The following is a 15,346-nucleotide window of genomic DNA, read 5'->3' on the forward strand; positions in this document are numbered from 1 at the left end:
ACCATCGCAACCACCTCCTCTTCTGCTCTTGCTACCGCTGCTCCAGCCCCAATCCATTATCGTCCACCATCACTGCCAAAAACTTGACACCACTAGATAACTCAATAAGGTTTAAGTTTAATTTGTTTCCACATCAATTTGAGAAATAATGTCAGTACACTGAAAAATTTAGTTATTCGTTTTGAAATTATAGCACAAGCAATTTAAATGTATTGACTCCCTGAATATCTCCCCTATATTAAGCTTGAATGAAAAAAAATGCATAGCAAATCTTCAAATGTATCCCAGTGTTTGCAGACGTAACTGAGTCAGTAACGACACATCAGGATTACGGTACAATGTGAAGTAAGTACTTGTAAACAAAGTCTGTAAAGTGTAATTTTAGTTGAATGTTCACCAAATGAAAGATAAAAAATGTACAAAAATAAAATAATATTTGCTTGGTCTAGCTGTCTGGCATCATGTTTTCAAATCTTGAGGTATACGTTCTTTCACAAAAATTTTCAAATCAATTACTTCATCAAATCTAAAATTGCCAGAAGGTTCTCAAACATACTTTTTTTTGAGGGGGGGGGGGATTGTACTTTTTGGGGGGAACTTTCCCAAATTTGCCAAAGAGCAATTTTGTAGGTAATGTCCATCCTCCTAGATAATGTCATGATTGAATCAAAATTCAGCAAGTTAAGGAATTAAAACAAACTTTGTGAAGCCCATTATTGGTAGTAAACTTGTGCAGTTTGAAGAAATCAATCTCCAAACTAACTGAACATTGTAGCTTCAATTTGTCGTCCATGACAACATCAAAATGTTGTTCTGGCACTGAAGGAATGCCCCTGGTGTTCACTTAATATACAGGCACACGTACAATTAAGTAGGAAAATTTCTTAACTGCTACCTCTGCCACCTCTTCTGTCTCCTCTAGTGCCTCAGTCGCCTCCGCGGCCGGCCTTCATCTCTTGGGTCACCTCAGTCATTCTCTCAGCCTCAGTAGCTTCCACCGCCTCCAATATATGTTGCATGCCACTTCCTCCATCTGCTTAGCTGTCTCCACCGTCTTCTCCACCTGCTCCATCACCTCCACCCCATCAACCTCCTTCTCTATCACGTCCATTGTCTCAGCCGTCTCCATTGCCTCTGCCACATCTATAGCCTCCATCACCTGCATAACCTTCCCTGCCTTCCATTGCCTCCATCGTCTGCACCGACACCAACCTCTGCCTCTGTCTGTTGCCGATATTACCTCTGCCGCAACCGGTACCACCTGAAAAAAGATAATAATGAAAAGTCTGGCACCAATGCTGAAACCACCTCCTCTCTCCCCTCTCTTCCTCCATTGCCTACACTGCCTTGATTGCCTCATTCGTCAATTTCATACTGACGTTTTTATTGAGTTTTTGTTTTCATAAATATTTCTTTTTAATGAATTTAATGTTTCACGTTTTGAAATGTTTTAAAATTTAAGTTTTTACCTTATTATTGTTATTACTTCTTTTTTATTGCAAACTTCGTGGGTATCTGTTTAAGAAAGATTTTGAATCCCGGAAGTTGCTGTAAACACTGTTCACAAAGGTCCGCACGATTATACAACACGATACAAGTGTGTACAGTGAGCTCCATACATGTAGCTCAGTGTAATCTGCATTTTTGCAAAAGTCATAGAATGCTTTTCATTTTGAAAACTCTCGGCAAGTGACACTGCATTTCTGTCCATTCCTCTTCCTCCTTTGCCTCTACTGCCTCAGTTGCATTTGTCAACTCAGCCACCTCCATAGCCTATGTGGCCTCTTTTTCCTTCACCTCTAAATCTGCTGCCTTCTCTATCCACTCTGGCACCTACACTGCCTCAGTAGCTTCACCTCCTCCATTGCCTGTGTTGCCTCCCCTCCTCCAGTTCTGCCTGAAAATAAAAATATTAAATAGTAAAATGCTGGCTAGAATTTTGACAGCACCACACCTGTCCCCTCAGGTGCTTCCACTGCCTTATTTGATTGCAATGATTCTGCTGCCTCCGCTGCCTTTCTTGTTCTGCCTCCTGTGTATCTGCTCCCTTTTGGTGTCTCTGTCACCTCCGTAGCCTTTGCCACTCCTGCTGCCTCAGTTACTCATTTCCGCTGCTGCCTCCACCCCGTTAGTTCCTCTGTCGCCACCGTCAGCTCAGCTGCTTCCTCGATTGACTCCATAGTTGCCGCCACCTCCATCACCTCCATTGCTTCCTTTACATATGGTGCCTCTGATGCTTCTGTGACCTCTTTTTTCTTGGCCTCCTCCATTGCATCCATTGCCACCTGTTGCCTCCTCCACTGCCTCTGCTGTCTCCTCTATCCCCTCCAGTGCACCTGAGCCACCTCCATTTCCTGCATCACCCTCCAGCACCTCAGCCACCTCTGTTGTCTCCATCTCCACATCCGATCCGCCTCTTTCTCCACCCCTGCCACCATTGCCCTCAGCCCTCTTCCACTGCCCTCAGCCACTATCGTCATGTAATTGACACCAATATCAATAAGGTTTAAAGTTAATTTATTTCATTTCAATCAGTTTTAGAATACATGTTCAATATCACAATGCAAATTAAGTTATTCAACTTAACTTTTAACTATAACTCCTGCATGATGTCTCAAATTACTGATAAATTAGGTGGAATACCTATATGAAACATAACAAAATTATGTCGTAAATGGCCTAATATCAGTTAGTCATCTAACTTTTTCAAGTCATGGTAGAATGACGATACACTGAGTAATGTCCTCGAAGAACTCCGGTCACCAGCTTGCTACACCCTTCCCAGAAAGAACTGGTGTCCCTTCTCACAGGCCACTGGACAGAAAACTGGACTGTGGCATTGTTTGTCTGGCTAGCTGTGAACTGATTGCGACACGGTGGCCGTCGGACATGGATCTTGACATTTGATTCGGTGTTGCATACAAGAGCGAATAGTCATTCAGATGACTAATCACATTGGTCTCATAATTAAGGTAGTTTTTTTGTCAAAACAATCACAACCAATCACAACCATGACAACCACTCTCATTAACTTTTTAAAAAGATTTATTTATCAATGTTGATCATGGCGAATATTTGAACAGCCAAAAAGTCTGCAAAAGACTTTAACAAAGTTAAATACAACACAAAATTATAATGTTATAAATTGATACGTGTAAGACTTTGAGCCACTGCATCCAAAATATTGCAAGATAAACCTACATTTCATAGATTGAGTTTGCGTCGGGAGATGTAAATCTTATATTAGGTTTGCCCAATAAGCTGACATAGAGCAAAACCCAGTATATAATGTACACATCTGCCGTAATGTTTAAGTCTCCAATTAATTATGTTGACAAATCTTCGATAACTTTTCCCAATATCGATCGCTGCATTCAAATTTGGACTAGACGCTCTTTGTGCAACTTTTTACTGGCGCAGCTCATATTTGCAGCTTGCAGTTTCAAATATTCAAATATTTGGTCAAACGCAGTTTCAAGTAATCAAATACTAACTTATTGGAATGGGACAGCCCTGGTAATGTAGCACTGTCAGTAAAGGATTGCTGCTAGTGTTCACTTTAAAATGTACAGACACATCAACAAACAGGGCAAAATCAATCAATAGGTTCAAACATTCTTGGCATTAGAGCATTCTTGGCATTAGAGCAAACATGCAAGGCATTAGAGCATAAAATTTGCTTATATAATTATGTATCTTGATTTTACAAAAATTGCACCACTGAACATAGCTCACGCTTTCACCACAGCCTCTGCACCTGGAACACCTCCATCCCCTCTGTCCCTTCTGTCCCTCTGTTGCCTCAACTGCCGCCTCAACTGCCGCCTCCTATGTCCCCTCTGGTGTCTCTGTTGCCCATTGCTCAGTCACCTCCACTGCCATTGGCACCTGGGTCTCCAATACCTCCCCCTACGTCTCTATTGCCACCACCGCCTCCACTTTCTGTTGCCTCTGTCACCTCTTCCTTCATTGTCCTCTGCTACATTCGCAGCCACCTAAAAAGGAAAAAAAGGTAGCAATGAGAAAAAACCTGGCAGCTAATCATGACACAACCTCCACCGTCCCCTTTGGTGCCTCAACTGCACCTCAGCCGCAAGGGCGGATCCAGAACACAATTTTTTTGGGGGGGCCAAAAAAAAATTTGGTCCCCCAAAAAAGTGGGTCGAAAAAATTACGGCGTGGGGTTCGGGGCCCGCTTAAGGGCCCCAAAATTTTTTTGGATTCTAGATGCTCTGTGGTGCGATCTGAGGCAATTTCTGACCACTTTAACCAATGTTTTTTTGAGGAAAAGATGGTGGTGTACTCATTGCCTGCCTTTATTGCGATGCCACATAAATTTTTTTTAAAAAATTGGTTTCGTTTTGGGGGGCCATGGCCCCCTTTGGCACCCCCCCCCCATGATCCGCCCTTGCTCAGCCGTGACCCTCGCCTCCACCGCTGCTGCAACCCTCGTCCACCATCATCCAACATCAGTGTCATGAAATTGACACCACTGGAGAACTCAATAAGGTTTTAAGTGTACTTATGAATATGCCACACATTGTCTGTCAGTCTGAGAAAAACATATTAGTACATTGTGAAATTAAGTATCTTGTTTTGACCAAATAATGCAACCCTGCATGATGTCTCAAGTGACCGATATTAGGCACAAACCACAAATGAATTATTTAGTTTGTCAAATTTTAGCCAAATTTGACTTATGAATTTAGTCTTGTAGCCCAATTAAATTATGTCCAGTCCAGCTGCCAAATCCGAGCATTGGGGGGGGGGGGGGGGGGGCACACAGTACAAACTAAGGGGGGGGGGGCACACCACAAGAGAAAAACATACTTGTATAAAAAAAAATTAAAATGTGCATGGCCTGGTTGTATGGTATCATTAATTATTAAATTATCTGACATAATTTTTTAATCAATTATTTCATCATGTATCTATTAATTAATTAGCAGTAGAGGATTGTGCAGTTTGAAGAAATCAATCGCTCAACTGACAGAACGCTGTAGCCCAGTAGGAAAACCCATTGGAAAACACACTGAAAGAATGTTGCAACCTGACGCTATATCTACTTCAGCGGTTGTGTACTTGGAGAGTCAAGAAATTTTTCTAAGTATTTCCTAACAAAACTGGAAATGTTTCTCTGTGACTGACCTTCATTGATGTGATACAAATGTATATGAAGAAAAAAGCAGCGTCAGGTTGCAACATTCTTTCCAAACACACAATGTATAAACAAAGCACAAAATCATGATGTCTTTAGGGCTATGATTTCTAAAAACATGCATATAAACCATAGAGTTATTGTTATAATATAACTCTATGATATAAACCTAGATCTAAACTAGACTGGCTGTGGGTTCCTCATCATAGTTCTCACTCTGAATGTAGAACTTAGAGCATAATTTCCTGTGTTTAAAATGTTTTTAATGAAAATTTACTTGTGCTCTCTTTTTAAAGTCTATCATGTGTTTCCAGGGGCAGATCCAGCTTTTGCTCAGATGGGGAAGGGGGCAAAACAAAAACAGTCTAGATTTCAAGCCTAGAAAATGCAACTTTTGAGGATATTCATTAAGTGGTAATCCTTACTTTTAGGACCCCTTTCCTATATATAAGGTTAAAAGACTCACCAAAACAGCTGACTAAATGACACTCAAAAGTGACATTCTGATATTTATTGACACATTTGAACATTTGGCAATGACACCTCTTGAATATCAGCAGGTTTGATTTTGTAGAAAGAGGGCAGGGTTTTGATTTATGAGGGGTTAAAGACGACGATGACAAACAGAAAATAAATTTAAAAAGCAAGATGGCGAACTGCAAAACAAGGTAGGAAAGTCGCATTTTCTTTGAAAGTGCGTTCAAAATTATAACTAACATGAGTTTGTCTGAAGAAAAAAGACTTCTTTAGCCTGCCTGCAAAAGTCACTTTGGTACTGGACAGTCATCTGCAAAAGTCAGTTTTGAACAGAACTCGTACAAAATAGAGGTGTCCTAAAAGTAAGGATTACCCATTAGGTATCACCGTGTAGCTCTACATGTCAGAGGAGAAAGTCCAGTATTTGAGATACATTATTTCACAGGGCACCAGTTTCCAAGCTGCATTGACATAAAGGTGGTGATGGGGAGAATATATCCTCCCCTCCCCCATTTTTTGACAGGGGGAGGGGCCATTGTTCCACCCCCAGGCCTCCCTCCCCCCAGATTTTTTGGGGGTGAGAAACAAAAAAATGTGAATGTTACTTTTCAACACCCCACAAGCAGCACTGGAAAACAGAGAACGAACAACACAAAAGCTTTAAAAGCACTGTGGATGTCTTGTAATAAGCGCCAGATTGCATCATAATTATGTACATTTGTAGCACGCCCTAGTGCCATATCCATGTGGTATCTCAATTAAGGTCAGTAATTGCAAAAATTTTAGACATGAATCTGGGATTGAGAAACGTTGTTAGAAAATAAATGTCCTCTGGGCAATCGTGTAGTGTAGGGCCCCTGTTTTGTTTCGATAAATTAGAATCAGGAATTTATTTTTTTACTTCTAAAATTAGTAAAAAATGACATTGTCAAACCTACCTCCATGGTCAAACCAAAGCAGATTTCTCTCAATGTAATGACACCTTTTTGGTAATTTTTGAACAGTTTCTTGGCGTAGAAATTATGATTTTTCTACGCGGTTTACAGGCTGGTTGTTGCCGTGCAGCGCGACTTGCGTGCTGACGGTGCATGCATCGCGCGGTGATTGGCATGTTTATTTTTGTGTTGCGTTTTGTCGTTGTCGTTGTCATTTTACCCCCAAATTGGCCTCAAAAATTCAAAGTCCGCCCGTTATCTATGACATACCTATATGTTCTTAATGTCGCCAACTAGTTTGGTTGGTCAAATAATTTAAAAGAGGATTTTGTTCCCTTATAAGTTATAGGAACCGGGCCAATAGATACATGATCCCCATATACTCTGGACCCTCCATAGACTTTGTACACAACCAAATAAGTGGCGTCGGGATACTAGGACCTATACATTCTTTCCATTATTTGTCGCATCCAAACGGGATAAAATGTTTTGCCAAAATTAAATGAACTCCACTATTTTACACTTAGACGACTCACATGTATTCACTGTATAAACAATACTGTATTGGGTCTAATTCAAAATGGAAAGAGGAGACAGACTTACATTATTTGAAAGACACGTAGCGTAGCTGATTCTTGTTTCATGACACGTCGATACATGAAATCAAAAATGGCGGACACAACGAGGTTGGAATTTGGTTTGAAATTCGCCCGCCCGCCCCTAGCCCTGCAGCAGGCCGTGTGGGGCAAATACCACAATGCGCGTGCGTGGGGGGATCATAGGTTAGTAAGGCCATAGCAAAAACAAAATTGTGTTGCCCTCTCCGACCAACCCGAAAAAGATATCTCATGTCGTTTTATCCCCAGTCACTGCGGAAAAAGGGTAAATGTCATTCAAATGTGATTCCAACCGAATAGAATCCCGAAAACAAAGAAGACCGGCAAATTGAAAAATAAAATATTCAAATTCATGATACACTTCCCAACGAAAATCAATTTTCAAAGTTTCAAAAACTAAATCGTGTACTCAATAACAGCCTGCGAAACTTAAGTTGTACACACGTGCACGCGCGGTCGATTGGATAACGGTCAATCCTGAACTCAAGAAGCAGAAACAGTGTTCACGTGAGTGACGGGAACTACAAGTCCAACATAAAACACCTTGGCGGTGGTTTTTGTCAGAGGTGCTAGTTTAGTTCTTACACCACACTGCTGCGTTACATTATACGGTACAGCAAATGTTATACAATCGGGACCCAGATGGGTTTTTGACTGGGCAATCACGGTGGGCCCAAATTGCCATAAATGGGTCCGAAGTGGGCACAGACTGGGCAAATCTGGGCAAAAATGTTGTGACTGGGACCCATTTGGGCAAAAGCTGGGCAACCTGGGCAACTTCTGCTCACATCTTCCCAACTGAGTCCAAGTGGGACCCACGGTCTGATTGTAAATTATGGTCATGTGACATCTATATCACATTTCCATCCATAGCATTTTATGGTCAAAATATTTTTTTTATTATTGGGCCTTTATCACAAAATATATTTTCATAGTAATATTTTTAACATTTTTTATTTTTGTCTGAACAGCTCCCGACACCAAATTCGAATTGTTGCAGTGTTATGTAATACACTTGGGCTTTTGGAATGTTATCGGCATTTCTTGATTCTCACCACAAACTTGGGGTGATGCAATTGCCCATCACCCTGGTAAAAAAGGGGACCGTCTCCAAGCATTTACGCCCATGACCACCACAAATGTCAGAAATATCTCATCTTACGTACACCATATAGCTATTAGGCTTATATGCATCCGTTTGTTGCACTATTCCGCAATATGGAAACTGCACATTAATTTGCTGCTATGTTGTGTTGCCCTTATAAAAAAAAAAAATGAAATCTCGGGTCGGGTTCCCCCGTCACAAAAAAACCCCAACAACAACAACAACAACAACTCAACCAACAAAAACACCCCAGTCAGGTAAAATGTTGTAGCTTTGAGATTAGTGCCATAATTCGTATTTTGGTACAAAGCGTGCACGACTCTGACAAAAACCAACCGCAGGTACTGTACCAAAGACATCACTGAAGTGAACACTGGTTCAGGATTGGTCATCTATCCATGCAGGCGATCGCGCGTGCAGGCTGTTAATTATTGAGGATCCAACGAAACAATTTTTGGAAAATATTCGTTGGGAATTGAATCATGACTTTAAATACTTAATGTGTTTCAATTTTGCCGGTCTACTTTTTGTTTCGGGATTCAACTTGGTTGGAATTACATTTGTTTGACATTTACCCTTTTTTTCAAGTGACTGGGGATAAAACGACCCGAGATTTCAGATTTTTCTGGGTCAGTTAGGGAGGGCAACACAACCTTTTTTTTGTTATGGCCTTATATAGCCTGCGATCTTCCCACGCACGCGCTTTATGGCATTTACGCCCCGCACAGCAGGGCGGGCGAATTTCAAACTAAATTCCAATCTCGTTGTGTCCGCCATTGTTGATTTCATGTATCGACGTGTCATGAAACAAGAATCAGCGACGTGTCTTTCAAATAATGTAAGTCTGTCTCCTCTTTCCATTTTGAGTTAGGCCCAATACAGTATTAATTGTTTATACAGTGAATACATGTGAGTCGTCGTAGTGAGTAAAATATAGTGGAGTTCATTTAATTTTGGCCAAACGTTTTATTGATGTGATAAATTATGTAAAGAATGTATGTCCCTAGGCCAGTGAGGTTGGACTCTGTCAGTCGTTATGCAATGAAGGCGTGGTCCAGCCTGGGCTAGTAGGCAGTTCGTACCCCGACGCCATGGGCGTCGTGAGGGGGGGGGGGGGCCTGGAAAAGCCAAAAAAAAAAAAAACTATAGACGAAAAAAAAGCGAAAAAAAGAAAAGAAAAAGAGACGCAAAGTCATAGTGGTGTAAATTTAATGAGTCGGGGGGGGGGCAAAATGCCCCTGCCCCCCTCTAAAACTGATAAATCGAGAATTTGTTGAGAAATACAAGAATATTTTGAAAAAATATGTTTTTCCCCCTCTAGAAAAAATCCTGGCGACGCCCATGCCCGACGCCACTTATTTTGTTGTGTACAAAGTCTATGGAGACTTGAGAGTATTTTCTAACAACGTTTCTCAATCCCAGATCCATGTCTAACATTTTTGCAATAACTGACCTAGCTTCATTGAGATATGACACCCAAAAAAAAAAAAAAATGGCGTCAGGATGCAACATTCTTTTCAATTTTGTCTAGTTGCCGTTTTGTCCATAATGTTTTACTAAACATGAGCTATGGGCAATTTTTGTTTTTTTTGTAAATTCAAGATCAGGACATGTAAATTTATAAAGCGGCCTATAATATATACCTGTGTTATTGATTCTCTGGAAAGATTCCCATATCTGGCCATCACTAATTTTTCTCTTCAGTGACCCATCAGCCATCAGAAAGTGATAATATGTCCTAAAAAAATCAAATTTAGCAGGGAAAAATAATATTGAAGTACTTACTGGAAAAAAAACAGAGAAACTTTCCCAGAGGATATTTGGCCGGCTCTGGTTTCCTTTTTTTTTTTTCAAGTTGCCCCTGGCCCCAAATAAATGTTGCTCAAATACTCCACTTCGGGAAAAAAAAGTTGCAACCTGACGCCACTTTTTTTTCATATATCAACTCAGTGAAAGTTATTCTTTGCAAAAATGATAACAAGACATGAACCTGGGACTGAGAAACATTTCTACAAATTTTGTTAGGAAATACTATAATGCAGACTTTGTCATGTCAGCAACCTTTGGAGCAGAATTATATATTTATTATGCAATTATTTCATTCAAGCTTGAGTCAGGGGATGTATGGTTGTAGAAATTTTTTAGTGTTAGCACTTTTTATTACACTTTTTTTTTAAATGAAGTGCTGTACACATTTTGACCATGCTAAACACTAATAACATCCAAATCTTTCTGAAAAGAATTAGCTTGCTTCCAGTTCTTTTGCTTTTTTTACAGAAAATACTCCCTAAATCATGTGACCAATGTGATTGGTTATCTTTTTGAATGACTATTGCAAGAATTGAATGAATGTTTTGAATATCCATTTTAGACATAATTGCATTGGGCTGCAAGACTAGCATTTGGGTATGTCCATAAATAAGGGGTCCAAAAGTGTGACATTTTTGGTGTCCCTGTTACACCGGACCTGTTAATTTGCCATTCAAGTGTCAATAAAAATGACTTCACACTATTTTTCATTTGTTTACCAGGTAGTTTGCTTTACATAATCACTCTTAGAATCAGAGACATGTGTCCTGAATTACAAAATCTTACACAAGTCAGATGTAACTCGGACACCAAAATTGGACCCTAAATTTATGGAATCACCCATTTATAAGTCAAAATCCAGCTAAAATTTGACAAACTCAAATAATTCATTTGCAGTTTTTGCCTAATATCAGTCACTTGAGACATCATGCAGGGTTGCATTTATTGGTCAAAACAAGTTACTTAATTTCACAATGTACTAATATGTTTTTCTCAGACTGACAGACAATGTGTGGCATGTTCATAAGTACACTTGAAACCTTATTGAGGAGTCCAGTGGTGTCAATTTCATGACACTGATGTTCGATGATGGTGGATGAGGGTTGCAGCAGCAGTGGCAGGGGTGGAGGCGAGGGTCACGGCTGAGGTGCAGTGGAGGAACCGAGAAGGGGACAGTTGAGGTTGTGTCATAATTGTCTGCCAGATTTGTCATTCCTACTCTCTTTTTTCTTTTCAGGTGGCTGCAAAGGTAGTGGCGGGCAATGCTGAAAGAGATGACAGAGGCAACAGAGAAAGTGGAGGCGGTGGTGGCAATAGAGACGTAGGGGGAGGTATTGGAGACCCAGGTGCTAATGGCAGTGGAGGCAACTGAGCATTGGGCAACAGAGACACCAGAGGGGACAAAGAAGGCGGCAGTTGAGGCAACAGAGGGACATGACACAGAGGGGATGGAGGTGTTCAAGGTGCGGAGGATCTGGTGGAAGCGTGAGCTATGTGCAGTGGTGCAATTTTGTAAATTCAAGATGCATAATTACAAAAGCAATTTTTATGCTGTAATGCCTTGCATGCTGCAAGAGTGTTTTAACCTTTTGATTGATTTTGCAGCGTTTGTTTTTGTGGCCGTACATTTTAAAGAGAACCCTAGCAGCAATCCTTGTGTAAGGCCAAAAAAAAAAAATAAGTCGGTCTCTGGTCAGCGCGCGCGTCGATTTTAATCATGCGCGTCAATCTTTTTTTTCTTCAAAAATGTTCCGCGGTAGCTCCAACAGCGCCCTCTATTGCCGCACCTCCTCAATTTTTTTTACCAAAGAGCACCAGGGAATGGGAAATTGCACCAAGGCAAATTATGGAGGACACTAATGTACATGAGGACACCAAAAAAGCAAAATAGTACCCCACCTTGTCTGTACAATCCAAGCTTGAAGGAAAAAAAAAAAAAAAAAAAAAAAAAAAAGCCGCGTCCCCGCGTCAATTCCGGAACTATGGTCTGACCAGAGACCGAATATTGTTTTTTTTGACCTAACAGTGCAACATATACTAGGGCTGTCCATTTTCAAATAATTTAGTATTCGATTACTCGAAACTGCGTTTGACCGAATATATTTGGATATTCGAAACTGCATGCTGCAAATATGCGCTGCATCTGTAAATAGTTGCACGAAGAGCGTCGGGTCGAAATTTGAATGCAGCGATCGATATTGGGCACTGGAGTGATTTGCAGTAGGTAACTGTAAAGAGCTTTAACCATCAAACAGGTGTGAACGATGAGCTGCTATTAACAAAGAAGTTACTGTCAACAAAAAAAGTGTACCAATTTACTCTTGGATGGGAGAAGCAACAATTGCCAAAGGACACAAGCACCATAGCCACAGGCTGGACTCGAACCCACAACCTGCAGAAGTACCTGCAGATCACGAAATATCGCCCCAGACCACCAGGCCATGGCACTCCACACTGTAAATGTAGATTTATAATGCAATTGTTTTCTTCAGCATGATCCAGTGGCTCAAAGTTTATCAATTTATTACACTATAATTGTGTAGTGTATTAAAACTTTGTTAAAGTCGTTTGCAGACATTTTGGCTGTTCAGATATTCACAATGATCACATTGATAACATAAATAAATCTTTTAAAAAAGGTTAATGTGATCGGTCGTCTGTTTGAATGACTATTCTCTCTTGTATGCAACACCAAATCAAATGTCAAGATCCACGTCCGACAGCAACCTTGGTGCGATCGGGTCAAAGCTAGCCAGACGAACGATGCCATGGTCCAGTTTCTGATTGGGCACTCATTGACAATGTGCCTTGCGGTCTGATCAGCAGGACAACTGTCACACTCAGGTGTTGGTGTCTTATGCAACTTGTGTAGCATGTGGCCAGTATGCCTGTTGCCTGTGAGGAGCCGGTTTAGGCGACACACGTTCTTTCTGGGTAGGTTAATGAAGCCAGCAGGTACTTCAGAAGGGGATTGGAGTTCTTTTACCACTTTTGAAAGAGTAAGATGTCTAACTGATATAAGGTCATTTAAGACATAATTTTGTCAGGTTAAGACTTGACAAACTCAAATAATTCATATGGGTATTCCACCTAGTTCATCAGTAATTTGAGACATCATGCAGGAGTTACAGTTATTATGGTTAAATTGAATAACTTCATTTTAAAATGTACTATTTAATATGTATTCTCAAACTGATTGAAATGAAATAAATTGAACTTTAAACCTTATTGAGTTATTGGTGTCAATTACATGAAGGTAGTGGCTGAGGACGGTGGAAGAGGGCTGAGGGGCAATGGAGGCCGCACATGTACCGGAGGGGATAGAGGAGACGGAGACAGTGACGGAGGCAACAGGTGGCAACGGAGGAGGCCAAGAAAATTTAGGAGCCTAGAGAGGTCGAAGAAGCATCAGAGGCAGCATATGTAAGGGGAGCAATGGAGGTGATGGAGGTGGCGGCAACTATGGAGTCAATGGAGGAAGCAGCTGAGGTGACGGTGGCGACAGAGGAACAAACGGGTTGGAGGCAGCAGAGGAATTGGGTAACTGAGGCAGCAGGCGTGGCAAAGGTGACGGAGGTGACAGAGGCACCATAAGGGAGCAGATACAGAGGAGGTAGAACAAGAATTGCAGAAGAGGCAGCGGAATCATTGGAATCAAATAAGGCAGTGGAGGCAACTTAGGGGACAGGTGTGGTGCAGTCTAAATCCCAGCCAGATATTTCATTATTTACTATTTTTATTTTCAGGCTGAAGTGGAGGAGGGGAGGCAACACAGGAATTAATGGAGGAGGTGCAGGCTACTGAGGCAGTGTAGGCACCCGAGTGGATAGAGAAGGCAGCTGATTTAGAGGTGAAGGAAACAGAGGCCACACAGGCTGTGAAGGTGGCTGAGTTGACAAATGCAGCTGAGGCAGCAGAGGCAATGGAGGAAGAGGAAGCTATGTTAGCATTGGCGCCATATTTTTCCATAGTTTCTTTGGTTTTCTTTTCAGGAGGCAAAGACTGCATCCCAGGCGACAGAAGAGATGGAGGTGAAAGAGGCAGTGGCAGAGGCTGGAGACAGTGGAAGTGACGGAGGTAATAAAGGAGGCAAAGGAGGAGGTCTGGAGGAACATAAGTGCTGAATGAGGTGGCAAAGGTGATGGAGGTGCCGGCTAAAGAGGTCGGAGAGGCGGCGGAAGTAGCAGAGGTGATGGAGGTAGCAGAGGTGACGGAGGTGATGGGGAAAGTGGTGGCATAGCAGAGAGGATGGATGTTGTGGAGGCAACTGGGGAAGTTGCCTCCACATTCAGTCATTATTAATTAATTCTGGCATTAATTGTTCATTAATTAACAGTGGCAAAGGTTGATGTCGGTGCAGACGATGGAGGCAATGGAAGGCAGGGAAGGTGACATGCTATAGATGTGGCAGAGGCGATGGAGACGGCTGAGACAATGGATAATGATGGAGTAGGGAGTTGATTGGGTGGAGTTGGAAGAGGTGATGGAGCAGGTGGCAAAGACGGTGGAGACAGCTAAGCAGATGGAGCAGGTGGCATGCAACATAGATTGGAGGCGGTGGAAGCAACTGAGGCTGAGGGAATGACCGCGGTGACCCAGGTGATGAAGGCTGCAGAGGTGACCGAGGCACTAGAGGAGACAAAGGAGGTGGCAGAGGTAGCAGTTAAGGCAGTAAAGGCAACACAGGGGACCTTCAGACAGTAGAGGCAGTGGAGGCACCAATGGGAATAGAGGAGGAAGCAGAGGTGGTAAATGTAACAGGAGCAATGGAGGCGACTGGTGGCAATGGAGATGCAAGCTATTGGCAATGCAGACTACAGTGTTGGCAATTAAGGTGACAGAGGAAACAAGGGCAACATAGGGAACAGAGGTGTTGGAGGTGCAGAGGCTTTGGATGAAACGTGATGCTACCGGTATGGCTAATAATGCATTTTTGTAAATTCAAGTAACATGTAGCTTGTGGTGGTGTTTTATGCTTTAATGCCTTGTACGGTGCAAGTCTTTTCTAAATAATGTTCAACTCCTTGATTAATTTTACTACTTATTATTGATGTGCGTGTATATTTAGTGAACACCAGGGGCAATCCTTATATTAGTGCCAGAACAACATTTTGATGTTGTCACAGAGGAAAAATCGAAGCTACAATGTTTAGTTTAATAGTTGGGAGATTGATTTCTTTCAATAACGGCCTTCACAAAGTTTGTTTTAATTCCTTAACTTTCTGAATTTTGATTCAATCGTGTC

At 41.7% G+C, this 15,346-nt stretch overlaps 1 protein-coding gene across 1 annotated transcript in view; it reads right to left on the reverse strand.

Annotated features, from left to right (window-relative positions):
• LOC119740516 (ALK tyrosine kinase receptor-like) overlaps positions 1 to 7,314 on the reverse strand; it is a 115,189-nt gene extending 107,875 nt beyond the window's left edge. Inside the window, exons 1-2 of the mRNA XM_038215858.1 lie at positions 7,174 to 7,314; positions 3,736 to 3,995 (exon numbers count right to left, since the gene is read on the reverse strand). The gene's annotated coding sequence lies outside the window, so the exon portion shown is untranslated. The remainder of the gene's footprint in view (positions 1 to 3,735; positions 3,996 to 7,173) is intronic.
• Positions 7,315 to 15,346: the final 8,032 nt, after the last annotated feature.

The sequence above is a fragment of the Patiria miniata genome, unplaced genomic scaffold, assembly GCF_015706575.1.
Source record: "Patiria miniata isolate m_02_andy unplaced genomic scaffold, ASM1570657v1 HiC_scaffold_5, whole genome shotgun sequence".
NCBI lineage: Eukaryota > Metazoa > Echinodermata > Asteroidea > Valvatida > Asterinidae > Patiria > Patiria miniata.